Here is a 6,000-nt window from a genome sequence, read left to right on the forward strand (position 1 = left end):
AGATATTATAAGGGTCTGGTCCCTAACATCACAGATATTATAAGGGTCTGGTCCCTAACATCACAGATATTATGAGGGTCTGGTCCCTAACATCACAGATATTATAAGGGTCTGGTCCCTAACATCACAGATATTATAAGGGTCTGGTCCCTTGGTTTTCGAATATTAGTAGGGTTCGATTCCCTCTTCGTTACCATACAACCATACATCATACCTCGAGTATTATTAGGGCTCGGTACCCTTTTCGTAACCATACAACCATACAACCGTCATTTCCTTCTTTTATTAACTTTATTACGTCATACACATAAACATACATATCATACTTACCATATTTATAACGTTACAACCTGACAGTACGTGCAATATCCGAAGATCGTTCACGTACCATCAAGCAATCATTCATACATATCACACGTGGAACTCACATGCCATTCGTGTACCTATACACACATACTTACATTATAACATAAGAACACTCTAGGCATTCTTTACCTCATTCATTTAACAACCATACCCCTTGTCGTTACGTGCAATATCCGAAGATCGTTCACGCCCCGACAAGTATTCATTTGAAATATTCATACATCTACGATATATAATATTCGTACCTTTATTTTTAACCTGACAGTACGCGCAATATCCGAAGATCGTTCGCGTACCGACAAACAATCATTCATATCTATCACACATATCACATATGACATACACTTATCACTTAGGATAAATGTATTAACAACACATCGAGTATGCACACAGCCCCGAAAACATAACAAGGAATGGGGCTAGAAACTCACCTGAATTCTACTTCTTTCTCTGGTAGCTGTAAATCCCCTCTTTAACTGAGCTCGGCTAACTGTACAAGTTACACGTATCAATACTCGCCTGACCTAATCTGGTGGCCTAGTATTAGCTTACTTTAACTTATCGCTTTATAATTTATTTTCTAATCAAACTTCACTATAGGCGAAGTTAAACCTCGGGCGAACTTGGCTTCAGGCGAAGTTAAACCTTAGGCGAACTTGGCTTCAGGCGAAGTTAAACCTTAGGCGAACTTGGCTTCAGGCGAAGTTATCCTTAGGCGAACTTGGCTTCAGGCGAAGTTAAACCTTAGGCGAACTTGGCTTCAGGCGAAGTTAAACCTTAGGCGAAGTTACGCTTGAAGGCGAAGTTCATCAGGCGAACTTGATCTTGCAGGCGAAGTTATCGCGCTGCAGATCTGTTTGCCCATAACTCCTTCGTTTCTTAGCCAAATAACTCGATTTTGGTACCCACGGAATCGTATGATCGGCGCCTACAAATCCCAACCATCAAATCGGCCTAAAATCGACGTTTTAGGGGTCCGATTTGGGCAGTTTGGGTTTCGGGTCCGGTTAACCCATCCAATCCTAACCATTTTCAGTAATATTAGCTTTGTTGGATTTGTTCTTACCTTACCAACTCAGATCTATCAACAAAATCTCGGGTCTCGGCTTTGAATCTTGATCGGTTAGAATGTGTGTGTTTTGAGTGTGTGAAGAAAGAAGGTGGAAATGAAAGATTGGGTTTGGGATGGGATATTTATATCCCTCTAAGCCCACGGACCCGAGGCCCATTCTCATTTAACCCATCTCAATTAATCCAAATCCATAACCAACGTCCATTACCCGACACTAGCCCGACCCATACCAACTCCTATTCTTTTATTTATTTCCTGATAACCCGAGTAAACTTTCCCTCTATTATTAAGTAATATAATTAATATTATCTTGAAATTTCGGGATGTTACAAAGAAGCAGACAACGGTCTCAACTTCAACACCCGAAGCGGAGTATGTGGTGGCCTCGAGTTGCTGTTCACAGGTTCTCTGGATCCAGCAACATTTGCGGGATTATGGTTTGAAGTTTCTTACTACTCCTATTTTTATTGATAATTCTGCTGCAATCTCTATCACCAAAAATCTGGTTCAACATTCAAAAACTAAACATATTGAAATCCGTTATCACTTTATACATGATTGTTTTGAAAAGAAATTAATATCCATTGATAAAATTCATACGGATTTTCAAAAGGTTGACCTTTATACTAAGGCATTTGACAAAACACGTTTTACATATCTGCTAAGTATAAATGGTTTAAAATCTTTCATAGAAATTCAAAAGCTTGGTTAGATCCTTTTTTTTATGTTATTTCAATTTTTACTGTTTAGGGGGAGAAAATAGAAAAATACAAAAATATTGTGTTTTCGTTTGCATAGAAAAATTCTATAAACTCCAAAAACATTCAAATATTGAAAAAATTCAAAAACATTGAAAAATGCTCCTCAAAATTGAGTTATGAAGCAAAAAGGGAAAATGATAGTACATTGACGGGATTGATCTAGTACATGGATAAACTAGATTAAAAATTACCGTAAGGCCATCAATATGATATGCAAAGATAGGCTTGACAGACTATATAGGAACTAATAAGATATAAAGATAATGAATGCCGAACCTAGTGGAAGTACATCTTGAAAGATTGATACTATATCTGATTTAAAGAAAACTCAAAAGTCAAAATGATTACTGTGTGTGCATGCTTTCATTTTTGAAGAAAATTCTGCTTTGTTTTTATTTTATTTTGCAAAGAAATTCAACTTTATTTTTTTTTTATTTTTATTCAAATATTGGATCCTCACCTGCGCGATAAGATTATCCGACCTGAGGGTTAATATTTGGGTATTCTGCTTTATTTTACTTGGTGTTTCGTATAAAATCTTGGACTTTTTCCGCGCGATAATACGGTATTATCCGAATTGAGAGTTAAGATTTTATGCAATTTCAGCTTATTTTTAACTTTTTATTTTGTTAAAATGGAACCTTATTTGCGTGTAGTCGTACCGACCTTAAGGGAAAATTTTAACCTTCTGCGTTATTTTCTTTTTATTATTTTTGCATGAGTCACAGTTAATCAAAATTTGGAAAATCAAAAGAAAAACGTACATGTGATATTCACTGTATAAGAGATAGAAATGTTATATCTGATTGATGGGGTCCATAAATGGTTTGTGTCTAATTGAACCAAATTAAAGCACATCGTAAGGTTTCCGACAAGTCTGTGTAAAGTTTAAAAGGACAATTATATCTGCAATTATCGTTGGGTTACGTGTATAATAACCATTGAAATTGAAGTGTTACTTAGTGACATTTTCGTCAATATAATTCTTTGCTCAACTCACAAAAATATGTACTGCTTTTCATTTACTGTGTTTAGTTCTTTGCTACTTGAAAATTTTCAAAATATACAAAAAGATTTTATATTCTTTTTATTTTTCTGCTTTAGTTTGATTTGCTAAGCTAGCGAATTAATCATTGAGAAAAGGAAAAAGAGTTAAACCCCGGAAAAAATTTAAGTTAAATCGTGCTTAACGTATTTTCAATTGGTAACAATTGATGTTTTAACGTAAAAATCCGTTTAAGTTAATCAGTACCGATACTTGTTGATCGGGAATTTTAATGTATACAATTAAAACCTAATTTGGATTTAATTGATTAATTTAATTCATTGAACACCCTAATTTGGTTTTTAATGATTATTTAATTCCTTAAATGAGAAATTATTTTTCTCATTTGTTAAGGAGGTTTGGTGATTCGTTAACATGTTTAACGAATGTAAAGCCATTCGTTATTTAAATATAACGAATGAGTTATCTCATTTGCTATATAGACATTCGCTTCCGTTGTGCATAACGAATGGAAGACATTCGTTTAAACATTTAACAAATGAGAATGGTTAATGTATTATTTGTTAAAGATTAACGAATGACTTAGTTATTTGTTAACAATTTAACGAATGAGAGAAGATTTGTTAAAAATTTTAACGAATGAGATTCAACAGTTAACGAATGAGGCCATTCGTTAGTTCAAATTTTGAACGAATGACCTCGATTCGCATGAAATTATTGGATATTATCCCAAGGTTAGACGAATGACGATTCATTCACCTACTTCCTATTCCATTGCCTTCTCTAAACGAAACTCTGCCAAAATTTCATCAGAATCCATTACTTGCATATTTGCTTAATTGATTGTTATCTTTGTGATCAGCAGGTAAATACGATAATCGTCATATGTGTTTCACGAAGATTTATCGGTGGTTTAAGTGTCAAACTGATTCATTAAATACGTGAAACTTAATTGAATAATTAGAAATCGATAATATTCATATATGAGATTACCTTTGAATCGATAATTGATGGATTATTACATGCATTTGGTTTTCGAACACAAACTCAATGGTTAATCGTACAGATTGTTTGGAATTTTAACATATTCTGATATAAACACGACGGTTTTGACTATAAATAGTCAAAATTATTTGTATTTTGACTCTCAGGTTAGTCAAACAGATATTCTAGACTGATTCGTTATTTTCATAACGAATGAAGCATGATTCGTTATCTTTATAATGAATGTAGCTTGATTCGTTAAGACAGTTAACGAGTGACTGTCTGATTCGTTAAGGTAACGAATGGATTGTTTAAATTCATAACGAATCAGATTGGATTCGTTAAAGTATAACGAATCGGAGTGATTCGTTACTTGTAACGAATAGGTTAACGATTAAGGATAATTCATTAAAGATAACGAATGAACCTTTTAATGTATAACGAATGTCCCATTCGTTTACAGTTTTTAACGAATGTGATTGTTATTTGTTAAACAGTTTGATTATTTTGGAATATTTTACTAATGTATGTTTGTTCTTAACAGAAATGGCACTGTCTTGGAATAAGAGCCACAACATATGTGCGTTTTTAGAGCCGAACTTTGAAGATACTCCTATCTTTGGGGGTATGATTAGTTTTCTCATCCGCTCAAGAATCTACAAGGCCATCTCTACCCGAACAGTCATTTATCAGAAAATAATCAGGGAATTCTGGAATATAGCCAGAATTAATGAAGCGAAAAATCAGATTGAAGTGGTTGTTCAGAACAGGCGGGTAGTGATAGATGTTGGGGTTATATGAGACTCACTGGGTTTTCACGATACTATTGATGATAGGTGTGAGTTTGATCGAGCGTTGATCAGAGGATTATTCGGCTGAGTAAAGTATAATGGAGATTTAGGCAAATCAATGTACAACAAAGCGAACTTGTGTGAACAATACAAGTATCTGCTTCATGTTCTTATTCATTGCCTGGGTGGTCGGAAAGGAGGTTTCGACGAGTTCAGGGTGATGCTACAACCTGCATTCGTGGCTCTAGTGCTGAATAAACCATTCAATTTCTCCGAATTGGTGTTTTATCATTTGAAAGAAAACATCACCAGCAGACATAAGTTCTTAATGTATCCCAGATTTTTGAAAATGATGATAAATGATCTGGTGCTTGACTTGGAAAAAGATCAAGCAGACGTGATGAAGCTAGATCATATGAATGAAGAGACGATGCGACGTTTGAGATCGTACAGAGGTCAGAGTTTGGCAGATCGACCAAGGTATAAATGTTTGATTGGTCATCTAGCGAATATTGATTATGTCGCGCCACCTAATGATTGTTGGGCTCATGACAATTCCGATTCAGAACGTGAAGGTGGTGATGGTGATGGTGATCCAAGACCACAAGCCGAGTTAAGTTATGAACAGAAGCGTAAGCGTAAAGGTAAAGAACCGATGATGGAAAAAGAGGAGAAACTCAAGAAACAATGAGTCAGAAGGGGTTCGGGTATTGAGATACCGAGTCAGCCGTTTGTGCCTGCTACTGCTGTTTCTACTCCTATTATTTCTTCTACTGCTCCAGTTCAAGTTCCACAGATTCCACGATCTCCTACTCCTACTATAATGACAGATTTTCCTCGTTCTCCAACACCTGTGCAGATGCCTACGTCTCCAATGCCTCCAACTCTGACTTTGGCTACTACTGTGAGGCCTGATCCTCATTTTGGAGACATATTACATACTGTATTGGCTAAGATGCCTACACCACAGCCAACGACATCTGTTACTCCTGTTACTCCAACACCGTTGCCGAGGCCTGA

The sequence above is a fragment of the Bidens hawaiensis genome, unplaced genomic scaffold, assembly GCF_021521415.1.
Source record: "Bidens hawaiensis isolate Kalapana, Puna unplaced genomic scaffold, B.hawaiensis_p1.1 tig00067080_1, whole genome shotgun sequence".
In the NCBI taxonomy this organism is placed as follows: Eukaryota; Viridiplantae; Streptophyta; class Magnoliopsida; order Asterales; family Asteraceae; genus Bidens; species Bidens hawaiensis.